Source organism: Hyperolius riggenbachi, chromosome 5 (assembly GCF_040937935.1).
Source record: "Hyperolius riggenbachi isolate aHypRig1 chromosome 5, aHypRig1.pri, whole genome shotgun sequence".
NCBI classification, from domain to species: domain Eukaryota; kingdom Metazoa; phylum Chordata; class Amphibia; order Anura; family Hyperoliidae; genus Hyperolius; species Hyperolius riggenbachi.
In genome coordinates this window covers 145965984-145978972 of record NC_090650.1, presented here as the reverse complement: position 1 = coordinate 145978972, position 12989 = coordinate 145965984, and the positions used below count along the sequence as shown (strand labels likewise).

The 12989-nt window shown below is 43.7% G+C and overlaps 1 protein-coding gene across 6 annotated transcripts in view; it reads right to left on the bottom strand.

Moving 5' to 3' along the window:
• Positions 1-12369, bottom strand: part of TPK1 (thiamin pyrophosphokinase 1) — a 763520-nt gene extending 751151 nt beyond the window's left edge. For 2 of the 6 annotated variants that reach the window (XM_068234503.1, XM_068234506.1), the window contains exon 1: positions 12198-12367. The gene's annotated coding sequence lies outside the window, so the exon portion shown is untranslated. Of the gene's footprint in view, positions 1-4576; positions 4763-12197 lie in introns of all 6 variants that reach the window. The other 4 variants (XM_068234508.1, XM_068234507.1, XM_068234504.1 and 1 more) reach the window with 3 other exon arrangements.
• Positions 12370-12989: the final 620 nt, after the last annotated feature.

Genomic DNA, 12989 nt, shown 5'->3' with positions numbered 1-12989 from the left:
TGTCTGCCCTTCTGTGTCTTCCTCTTTCACCCTCTTGGGGATAAAAAAGTCCATCTTATATTCCGAAACATATGGTCATAGGCTGGGTGCACAAAATCAAGTGTTTTCTGGCATGTGCATTTCTGCGGTTTTCTCTGCATCTGCGTTTTTGCATTCATTTGAATTAATCTACCTTTTCAACAAGAGAAATAAATTCAATTTGTATACAGTATGTAGGGGGAAAAAAAACTTGCTGTGCAATTTGACACGCACATAAAATCACATTGGGAACCATACGCCAATGCAATTTTTGTGCAGCCCATAGACTTACATTAGATGCAGTTTTGTATGTGTTTTCTGTGATTCAAATAAGTGTGCTCATTGCTGTGATGATTTGCTCAGCTGCCTGTGCAGGCAGCCAGCCTTTTGACCATTGTGTAGGTTTGCATGCTGCAGGACTCTGGAAAGAAGAGCTTCTGTCAGTTTTGCAGCTTGTGCTTGCAGAGGAATTTGCATACGTTGTCATGCAAATTGCCTGGCCACATTCATTGGAGGCATGTACTATAAGTACTATGTCTTTCCCACAATGCTTCGCTGTTCATAAGGATTTCGTCCTATGTAACACTCCTGGTGGGGTGTCAGCCTTGCTCTCTGTTTGAACATCAGCTTAGAGTAATTCCTGAATCTGCGCTAGGCAGATTTCCCTAGTGCAGTTAGGATTGTATTATCTGTATTGCCTGTTCTGTCTTGTCTTGCCTGTTGCCATTGTCCAGTCCCTACAGTGGTCGACAGGAAATGGTTCTGATCTCTGTTCTTGGAGTATAGCTGGTGCAGCGGTTGCTACCAGCTATCTCTTCTGTTCTGTCTCCTGGGATCGCGCTAGCTACTTTTCGCTAGCGCTGGGGATCCTTCTGTTCTGTCTCCTGGGATCGCGCTAGGTACTTTTTGCTAGCGCTGGGGATCCTTCTGTTCTGTCTTCTGGGATCGCGCTGGCCACTTTTCGCTAGCGCTGGGGATCCTTCTGTTCTGCTACTCTGTACTTGGATCGCGCTAGCCACTTTTCGCTAGTGCTGTGGATCCTATCTCTCGCTTGTCCCTGTTTTCGTGTGTCTGTCTGCTACGCTTGCTGGAGGCTCGGTGAGGTAACCGTTAAGCAAGCGCTCGCGTCCTCTGTTTCATGTTTGTCTGTTAATGGTTAGTTAGGCGTGCTTGTCTCTATTGTGCTTATCACGTGGAGACCGCGCATAACCGCGTGCACTGTTGCGAATGAGTGCGGTGTTCGCGGTTAGCTAGCGTTTGTTATTTTCCGTATCTCCTCATTGTATTATTTGCTGTGCCTTTGCTAACCTCGTATTCTGTCCTGATCTGCCTTGTGTCTCGTCTGGCGATCGCACCTCTCGCGATCGCGTTCCTATTTCATATCTGCTGTTGTGTGTGTGCGGTGGCGGGGTGGCGACTGGATTGGCGCACACACATACAACCTGTCCCTTTGCTCGTTCTCATTCGCAATCGCCTCTCTTGCGATTGCGTTCTGCGCTTCGTACAATTCCTGTCTGGCATTTGTGGAGGTATAGCGGATTGGTTCCTCTGCACTCCCCAGCGCCATCTGCCGACAGGAATTTCCCTCTACAGGTGCGTAGCACCTTTTGCTGGGTGCCTGCAATTACACGCTTGTGGAGGATTTCCGCCGTGTCAGCGCACGCGTTGTGCGCTGATCACGGAGAAAGTTCCACAATCGTTACAATTGCCATACATTTATTTTCAGTTTGGGTTTATATTAAAATAAATATTAAATATAGGACAACAGGGAAGAATTGGCAGCGCTTAAAAGCCAGGCCACATCTGAAATGACTTCCAACAGAGGCGTGCAGAGCCCCCTAGAGGCAAATACACACCTTGTATTCAAAACAGATGCTAAACTATGCACTAAACCCTAAACTCAGAATAAGAATGGAATGCAAACTTGATAAAGTAAACTTACATGACTTATACAGCTGGGAGATGGCATGGCAGCGCTTCCCAAGACAGGCTGCATCTGAATGACTAGCAACATAGATGTGCACAGCCCAATTGTAGGCAGAGTACACAACTTGCATTCAGAACAGATGCACCAAAATTAACGTAATGGAGGTAATTAGCTGCCTAAACAGTTTGTATGCAGGATTGCACCGTACTGGACCCTTTCACCGCAATGAGGTCATCCTTCATGGAAGGGAGCCTAACTTCTAATTAGCAAAAATAAATATAGTGTGAACCTATGGGCAGCTGGCCATAAATGGTTTACACGTGATTTTTATTTTATTTAAAAAAATGTTAAGGACAACAGGGAAGAATTGGCAGTGATCTAAAACCAGGAACATCTGAAAGGACTACCAACAGAGGCATGCAACCACCTAGAGGCAAATACACACCTTGTATTCAAAACAGATTAAATCTTGTCTTACAGAAAAACATGAAAACCATGGCAACAGATAAATACAAGTGCTTTACCAAAACCGAAACTGGCAAACAGGCACATTCCCTCACAAAAAAATAAAAATACAAGTAAGACATGCTAATTAACGTTTTGCTTAGTATAAATAACAAATATACACAGCATTATTACATACCTGACTACTTATTCTCATGTGCTTTATCTAAGGTTTTGTAAATGACACATTTTACAAGATGCCGATCCAGGGTTAAGTAAGCAGAAAAAACAAAGCAAGCTTCACATAGGAATGGCCCATCATCACTTTAAAATTAGTGAGAATCACAGGAACACTCAATCGATGCTATACTTCTGTGAAGCAGGCCACGGCATGCAAGATATGAGACTTTTTGTGCTTAATGACATTTCAAAATGGAACACTTAAGGAGAAATCGAGAGGATCCTAAAGCAAAAAAAGAAAAGTGATACTTACCTAAGAAGAGGGAAGCCTCTGGATGCTACAAAGGCTTCCCTTGTCCTCCTCCAGCTCACCCTCCGAGGACCTTCTTGCATCCATGCTTCTATTCATTCACAATCACGGTCATACAGCACCAATGCTAGCTTGGAGCTGCTCGTGGATGAGTGGCTCCAGCTTGCTGTGCAGGTGCCGCCATTCTCACACAGGCTGTGCATGTACATGATACGGAGCATGGCCACATAATAGATCCAACAAGCTCTTGTCGGCTAGGTTTCAGGGTTCCACACGATGGGAGCCAGGAGGATGTGGGAAAGCTATTACTAGGGGCACATCTGGCTACTTATACTGAGGGAGAGGGCCTATCTAATACTAAGGGTGCATCTCGCTACCTATACTGGTGAGGGAAGCTAGCTAATACTGGGGGAGAGGGGGCGACTGGTCACACTTTGGAATCAATGCTACTGGAGGACCAGGTCCCAACCCTGGACACCAGCCAGAGAAACTTCACAGGTGACGGCCCTGCTAGAACACAGCCCTCCTGACAGAAGACTTGTGAAAGAGACCAGAACAACGTTGGCATGAATCCCAGCTAGGGTACAGTATGGCATCCATTCATACTACAGAGACCACCATAACAATTATGTTAAGAGGAGATCTGCCTCTGTTCACATGTCGACCCTTATTACATTCACTTTTTCTCCTACGTGATATTTTTTTTACACCTTATCAATAAAATGCCCTTTAAGCCACCAGCAAGCAAGAAAATACTTGCCAATGTCTGCCCTCACCGTGTCAGTCGCCAACCCTGGATGACCAAAGCCACTAAACAGTTAAAAGATGCTCTAGAACAGCTGAACGAGGAAAAGAATCAGCAATGAGGACTTCATCTCATATAAAATAGCCTTGAACAACTTCAGAAACGAACTATTTGTGGCAAAACAGTCTTATTTTTCTTCCCTAATATCCACCGATTTCCACAATCCAAAATACTTGACAAAACACCTTCAACTCCGTTCTCCATCCCCCTCCTCCATCTTGCTTATCAGCTGAGGAATTTGCAGCATACTTCACTGATAAAATTGACGAAACTCGAAGTGAATTCTCCATGCATCCCTCAAATCCCACCTCCACACCTCTATTGACTGCTCTCTAACTGCCTTCTCTCCACTCTCTGAACATTCTCTCTACTCAATATCCAAAGCTCATCTAACCACCTGTGCTTTGGATCCTATTCCCTCCCATTTCATTCCGCAGCTATCCTCATCTCTCATGCCTGCACTAGCATCACTATTTAACCTGTCCCTCTCCACTGGCATCTTTCCGTCCCCACTCAGAAAGGCTGTTGTGACACCACTACTTAAAAACACATCTCTAGATCCTACCGCACTCGCCAACTACCGCCCAGTGTAATTTCTCCAATTTGCATCCAAATTACTTGAACGCCATATACATGCAGAATTAAGCCATTATTTATCTGCTAACTCCCTACTTAATCAGTTCCAGTCTGGCTTTTGCTCTAACCACTCCAGAGAAACTGCCCTTATTAAAGTGGTCAATGATCTTCTTACAGCTAAATCCAAAGGTCAATTTTCCATTCTCATCCTTCTTGACCTGTCATCAGCACTCAATACTGTTGACCACACCTTACTCCTACAAATACTTTCAAATGTAGGAATAAGGGCCTCACTCTCACATGGTTATCTTCCTACCTCTCTGGAAGGTCCTCCCCAGTCTGCTACTCAGATCAGATCTCTTCTCCTCATGCTTAGTCTGTCGGGGTTCCTCAAGGCTCTGTCCTTGGTCCCCTCCTCTTTTCCATCTACATGCACGGTCTTGGTGACTTAATCAACTCATTCGGGTTTCAATACCCCCTGCTTAGAGCTGGTACAAGATAACTATAAGAAGCAAGCAGTAAAAATAAAACTATGTGATATGAGTAATATAAAAGTGGGAGAGTAAGTATTTACTCTAACACTGATGTTAAGAAGTGCCTAAGCTCACATAATATTGCACCAGGCACAGACCTGAGGAAGTGGGTTGAACCATAAGATGCATGTGTTGTGTGTCAAACATTTGTTGTGTTGCTATCTCAACCTTAGTTTTCTTTCTTGGAGACAAATAAATGTTTATGCTCCTATTTTTATATTACTTATATGAATTTCTGTTTTTGTTTTTTTTGCTGGCACCTCAACAATGATGGACCTGTAAGTAAGGTGCTGCTTTGCATGCAATGAAAAACCTCCATGAACATTTAAACAGTACCTGCCACAGTTTTGATGGACTGATAAGAGAAGTCCTGTTTAGCAGTGTTAGATCACCCAGTGGTGTGCATATGCTGTCGACCACTGTCCTAAAACTGTAAGGGCTCGATTCATAAAGATGTGCTAACGCATAGCAAGGCCGTTCTATGCATTTAGCAAGCAATGTGACACGTGCAAAGGTTTACGCGTGCAAAGGTTTACACGCATGTGCTAACAAAGTTTTGCGCACGTTACCGCTACACAAAGCACGCATTGTGCCGCGGTAACATGCGCACAACTTTGTTAGCATGCGCGCATAAACCATTGTGCGCGTAAACCTTCGCACGCGTCATACTGTTTGCTAAATGCATTAGCAGGGCCAGCACATTCATTAGCAGGGCTTTGTGAATCGAGTCCTAAGTGTGGAGTGGGGACACTATGTAAAGTGCCCAGCTCTCAGCATCCAGACAGCCTAGGTAGTAAATCCTACATAGTTTTCCAAGTATTTATTTGTGCAAGTACAGCTATACTTTTTTGTAATAAAAAACACACACAACAGAGGCTTAATTAGAAAGCTGCAAGTACATTCTTTCACGCATTGTTCAAATTCCAAGCAAATGTGTACAGAGACAAAATCAGTTAGACTGTGGTTCATGGATAATCCCATCACAGCAACAGTCAACAAGAAATGTTACAATTTAACTTACAGCGTTACGATAACTGACAAGGGCCTCAATTCACTAAGATTATCCTGGAGATAATAAGGCAAGAGTAAACTTGCCACCACACAGTGAGAGAGTTATCTTATCTCTTCATTCCTTAAGTTACCTCCCCTGTAGTTAAGTTACCTCCTCTGTAGTTAAGTTACCTCTTCTGTAGTTATTTTCACACGCAGTTAATTAATAGCCTGTTTTTCATTATTTTAAGGATTGAAGAGTTAACCTTTAGGTTTGCCTGAGATAAAAGGTTTCCTGAATACTACATGCCTCATCACCATGGTGATAACTCTAGAAACGTTATTAAAGACAGGAGATAAGCTTAGTGAATTGAGGCCAAGGTCTGTTACTCAACCATTTTTGCCTTTTGGACGTGACTTTCATGTCCAAAAAGCTGCTGCTGTGCGCAGTCCCGTGCGGGATCGTGCGAGCTCCCGTGCCGCCACCAAGGTAGTCCGGGGATCAATGAATGGAAACATGGTTCCCATTCATTGATCTAAGTCCCCGGTAGAAAAACCCAAGGCTTCTTTTCAGAGGCCGCAATCTTTATGGAAAAAAAAATCACGTCCTCCTTGTAGTTCCTGTAAGCGAGCATGCTTGCTCACAGGGTAGAAGAACAAAAAAAAATCCCTGTGGCCATCTTGTGGCCAAATAGTAAAACTACATGCACATACATTTTTATTACAAAAAGACAAAATAAACTACATTTAAAATTAACTGTTTACCTCCCACACCCAAAAAATACCCCAAAAATTTTTAACTAAAAAAATATTAAAAAATTACAATTAAAAAAAAAAAAAAAAAAAATAGTTAAGGGTCTGAACTTTTTTAATATGCATGTGAAGAGGGTATACAAATAATATTTTTTTAAATTAAAAGTTTGTAAATAGTGATGGACGCAAAACTAAAATAATGCACCTTTATTTCCAAATAAAATATTGGCGCCATACTTTGTGACAGGGACATAATTTAAATGGTTTAATAACTGGGACAAATGGGCAAATAAAATATGTGGATTTTAATGATGGTAGCATGCATTATTTTAAAGCTATAATGGCTGAAAACTGAGAAATAATGATTTTTTTTCCATTTTTTCTTAATATTCCTGTTAAAATACATTTAGAAAAAAATAATTCTTAGCAAAATGTACCACCCAAAGAAAGCCTAAATGGTGGCGGAAAAAACAAGATATAGATCAATTAATTGTGATAAGTACATACATGTGATGAGCCATACATTACTTTTCTCCTATGTTGCTGTCTTTTACAGTAGGTAGTAGAAATCTGACATTATCGACAGGTTTTGGGTTAGTCTATTTCTTCATGGGGGATTCTTGGCATGGCCTTTATTCTTTATAAAGACATTCCGTGAAAAAGATTTATACGATGCTGGACAACCTGCTCGTTCACCGTACACTTTTTGGCAGTTAGACAGAGCAACTGCCATTCACTACGTGCTTTTAAGAATAAAGAAAGCCCTAAGAACCCCTATGAGAAGATGGGCTAGTCCAAAATCTTTTGGTAATGTCAGATTTCTACTACTTACTATAAGTGACAGCAACATAGGAGAAAAGTAATTTATGGCTCATTTAACTCTGGAAGAAACGTACTTCTTATTTGTATATGTTTACATGTATTTTAAATTTTAAGATTTTCGCAACAGAGGTCCTTTAACCTCCCTGGCGGTTTATTAAAATCCGCCAGGGGGCAGCAAATGTTTTTTTTTTTTTTTTTTCTTTTTCATGTAGCGAGACAATGTCTCGCTACATGATAGCCGCTGCTGAGCGGCATCCCCCCAGCCCCTCCGATCGCCTTCGGCGATCGGAGATCAAGAGATCCCGTTCAAAGAACGGGATCTCTTGGAGGGCTTCCCCCGTCGCCATGGCAACGGGGCGGGATGACGTCACCGACGTCATCGACGTCGTGACGTCAAAGGGGAATCCGATCCACCCCACGGCGCTGCCTGGCACTGATTGGCCAGGCGGCGCACGGGGTCTGGGGGGCGGCTGCGGCGACGCGTATAGCGGCGGATCGGCGGGTAGCGGCGGCGATCGGAGGTTACACGCAGCTAGCAAAGTGCTAGCTGCGTGTAACAAAAAAAAATTATGCAAATCGGCCCAGCGGGGCCTGAGCGGTGCCTCCCGGCGGCATAGCCCGAACTCAGTTCGGGCTTACCGCCAGGGAGGTTAAAGAGGAACTAGCCTAAACAAACATACTGTCATTAAGTTACATTAGTTATGTCAATTAAAATAGATAGGAAATATAATCTATTACCAACCCTGTTTTAAAAGAACAGACAAAAGTTTGTGATTTTATGAGGGCAGCCATCTTTTTGGTTAAAAGGAGGTGACAGGGAGCATGAAACACAGTTCCAACTGTCCTGTGTCCTGATAACCCCTCCCAGTTGCTAAGCAACGAGAACAACAACATCAGAAATCCCATCATGCTTTGCACAGCATCAAGGGAAAAATTTCCAGGCAGTTTTCTTTGATGGGGTGGAGCTTAGCTTCTTTGCAGCTAAAAATGAGGCTTTGGTAAGAAAAACAAAGTTCTGATGCTGTGATACTGTTAAAGAAACACCAAGCCTTTTCAGTGCTGCTGAGCAGATTTTTAGTCTGGAGGTTCACTTTAACCTCCCTGGCGGTAAGCCCGTGCTGAGCACGGGCTATGCCGCCGGAAGAGACCGCTCAGGCCTCGCTGGGCCGATTTGCATAATTTTTTTTTTTTGCTACACGCAGCTAGCACTTTGCTAGCTGCATGTGCAATCCGATCGCCTCCGCCGCTACCCGCCGATACGCCGCGCCGCAGCCGCCCCCCCCCCAGACCCAGTGCGCTGCCTGGCCAATCAGTGCCAGGCAGCGCTGTGGGGTGGATCGGAGTCCCCTTTGACGTCACGACGTCGATGACATCGATGACGTCACCCCGCCATGGCGTTCTTTTAACGGGATCTCCTGATCTCCGATCGCCTCCGGTGTTCGGAGGGGCTGGGGGGGATGCCACTGAGCAGCGGCTATCATGTAGCGAGACCTTGTCTCGTTACATGAAAAAAAAAATTAAAAAAACGCTGACCCCTGGCGGATTTTAGTAAACCGCCAGGAGGGTTAAAGGACCACTATCGCCAAAAACTCGCCAAAAATTTTAAATAAACGTAAACACATACAAATAAGAAGTACATTTTTTTCAGAGTAAAATAAGACATAAATGACTTTTCTCCTATCCTGCTGTCACTTACAGTAGGTAGTAGAAATCTGACAGAACCTACATCTTTGCCTATATTTCAGCCATTTCTGTAGCTCAAGAAAGGGTGTAAGAGCCCCCTTTAAAGGGAATGTTAAGTGAAGTGTAATGTGGCCAGTTGCTTACCTGGGGCATCTTCCAGCCCCTGAAGTCCTGTTGTTCCCCCTTTCTAGCATAGATAACCAAAGATGTCCTCGATATATATAGGAAGGGCACGCCTTATAGGTAGCCAGAGAGTTTTTAAAATGTAAGTTTCCAGCCAAGCATTTTATTAACTATATGCCCTCCTCCTAATCCAACTAGACCACAATCACAGTGTAAGATTAAATAAATGCCCCTAATACCTTGATCCCATTGCATACAGCAGCTGTTACATCTGTAGATACAATTCTGTAGTTACAAAATATCTGACCAAACTGCTGTTCACCACCCCTCACATCACTGACTCAGCCGAGGGCAGGCATCAGAAATTTTGGAGCCCCTCAAACATCATCAGGCCTGCACAAAAAACGTGATGGCATTAATACATTAGTGGAAAATAAAATGGAAAACGAGGGAAGCATACACGTTTAGTGGGCTGCTCTCCTGTCCACCGCTTCCCCATTCTTCTGCATCCCCCTCCGTTAGTGAGTAGAGACCTCCTGAACTTACTCCTGGGTCAGAGTGGTCGCGGCTTACTGCGCAGGTGCTGCCCGGCGAAGAGTGTCCTTGAACTTCACAACTACCTAGTGCGCCTGCACAGAGCGCTGCCTAACGGCTGCTTGAACACGTACAAGGATATGCTTCGCCGGGCAGCCCTGCACAGTAAGCCGCGACCACTCTGACCCAGAAGTAAGTTTATGGGGTCACTACTAATGGAGGAGGAGGAGGAACCAGGAGAGGAGTAAAGGGCATGAGGAGAGCCCACTAAATATTTCAGCTCCTCTCATTTTTTATTTTGTTTTCCACTAATTAATGCCAGCACGGTTGGGGGGCCCTGGGGCCCCCTCACTCTAGTGTTAATTGTCACTCCTGATGGCAAACCTGACTCAGTCCATCCAGTTGGGACAATGAAGAACCTTGTGGGGGGTGAGGATTGTTCAGATTGCTGGCTTTCCAACAGATGTAATTGAGAGCCTGCTTGTAAAATCAGTGAAATGGAGGTATTCAGAGGCATAAAAAATGGTGGAGGGGGGGGGGGGGGGGGGGGGGGGTTGGTAGTCTAGTCTAGTATAGGTAGAGAAATGTTCAGCTGTACTACAGTTTAAAGATGTGTAACATAATGGGAAATGCTCACTATCGCACGTAAGTGTGCTCCTGCTCTTATGTAAACTGAAATGAACCCCTGTAGGACCATTTAATGACAGTAAATAAAAAAACATAAAATAGAATTTGTAGTCACAGAAATAGAAACCAAGGTACACACATACCGGCCTGATCAGGACTAGATCCCTTGGGCGGAATTGCAGGGCTGAGGTGGTACAGATATGTCGATAGTCTGCAGGATAGCCATGTGTTGTATTGCTATGCAGGGGGGAGGAAGGGAGGCAGACGGAGGCAGTAGGGTGAGTGGGGAGAACTATGCCCTTATCCAGACTAACTGATCCGCTGGGCTGATCACTGGCCGAAGCATAGGGAGGCATCAGGGGCTGCTGTACACCCATGAGGTTGAAGGAAGAGGTGGTCGTTATCAGCCGAGGCCGGTGTGCCATCATTTCTGCCTGCGCGTTGATTCAGCCTACATGCCTAGGCAAAAGGCTTAAAGAGAAACTCCGACCAAGAATTGAACTTTATCCCAATCAGTAGCTGATACCCACTTTTACATGAGAAAAATAATGATTTTCACAAACAGACCATCAGGGGGCGCTGTATGACTGATTTTGTGCTGAAACCCCTCCCACAAGAGGCTCTGGTACCATACGGTACTCTGGGCAAACTGCCACAATGTAACAATGTTCAGACAGGAAATAGCTGCTTACAGCTATCTGTTAAAGCCAGACTATCTAGAAACAGCTACATAATTTGCCCACAGTAACAATGTCACCATGTAATACATGTCAGAATGTGAATCTGGGAGAGGAAAGATTTTACAATGAGCAAACACTGACTAAATCATGTATACATAATTATTGTAAAAATGAAGCACTTTTTTTATTACATTATTTTCACTGGAGTTCCTCTTTAAAAGGACCACTATCGCAAAAAAAAAGTAGGCAGCTAAAATCTGACAGAATGGACAGATTTTAGGCCATTCCATCTCCTCATGGGGGATGCTCATGGTTTTCTTTCGTTTCAACAGCATTTCCTGAACAGCAGTTTAACTGCAAAAATAGTAAGATACCAGCCAGCCTCCCTACTCACTTGCACACTATTTTGTCAGTTAGACTTTGCAAATGCTGTTCAGGAAATGCTGTTGAAAACAAAGAAAACCAGGAGAAGCCCCCAAGAGGAGATGGACTGCCCCAAAACCTGTCGGTTCTTAACTGCCTACTTTTTTCATGATAGTGGTCATTTTTACTGTTGGCAGGTGATGTAGCTGCTGCATGGTTTTTTGGCAGTTGGAAACAGCTGTAAACAACTATTTCCCACAATGCAGCAAGGTTCACAGACAGGAAACTACCAAGAGTACATACTTTTCTTGTTTCTTGTGGGAGGGGTTTCACCACAATATCAGTCATACAGTACCCTCTGATGGTCTGTTTGTGAAAAGGAATATGGGATAAAGTTCAATTCTTGGTCGCAGTTTCTCTTTAAGGGTTAGGGAGGGGAACAGTAAAATCATAGGAACATAGGTTAGTTCGACAATGTAGGCTATTTCGATGTAGCACCGGGTTTCATCTGCTGTGTGTACATCAACTTCTACTGTTTTAGGCTCTCCTCACAAAATGTCTCTCTCCGTATCTCATTTATCAGTAGCCGTTTGGTTATTTACAATAGACACAATTCTATCATAGCACTTTCTAGTTAAAGAAAGCAGATTTAAAAATAAAGACGAAAGAAAATACATATATGTCAAGCTGTCCTGGTTGCCATGGTAACTGTCACTGCCTCAGTCTCACGTGCATGCTGCAGAGCTGGCCTGGGAAAACTTATGGTTACACGTGGAATAAAAAAAAGAAATACTGCACAACATAAACTACCAAAGTAGCTACTGCATACCTGACAGCGTGCTTTCCACATGTGCAACTTCAATAAACCTCCGACCTCTCAGCAGCAGCTCTACCCACACTGTGCTGTCACTTTGGTTTCACTTCCTGCTACCGTAATTCCACTAACACGCTGCATACCGTACATCTCTTAATACAGCGGCATCTTCCCTCTTCTACGTACTAGTACTGTATTTAGGTAGGCGATAGTACCAGTCCAGTGCTGTCAGTGGCCTAACGATTGTTCGTGTAGCAGCTAGTGAGATTGTTGCTGTTTCAGGAAACAGATGCGTACCCTTGAGCGTATTCCATCTCATACAACTAAGGAGGTCTTTCAGCAAATGTAAAAAGTGTGTGTGTGTTTTTTGTTTTTTTTGTTTCTTTTTGCTTATTTCCTGGGCTTTCGAAGTATAAAATGAGAACAGACGAACCATTATTTTTATTTAAAAAAGACATAGACACGGAAATGGAAGGTTGTTATGAAGTTCTGTAGGCACCTTGCTTCAAGGGAAATTATTAGTTTTTAGCTAAAAATGTTGAAGACAAACAGAAAGAGGGAAAAAAATAAAAGATACTTTAATAAAGAAAAGGCCACTGTGATCATGGGTTCCCTTTGTCAGCAGGAATGCAATAGATCCGGAAAGCGCATCCATCTGAAAATGGCGCCCGTGAATAATGGCGCACAGTGTTGCCGCTAATCCGTTTGCCGCATATTGCTATTTAACATTAAAGCCTTATCGTTATTTAGCGTTAACACACAGAACCCTCTCTGTACCTATCCCTAACCCCTAAACCCCCCCGGTGG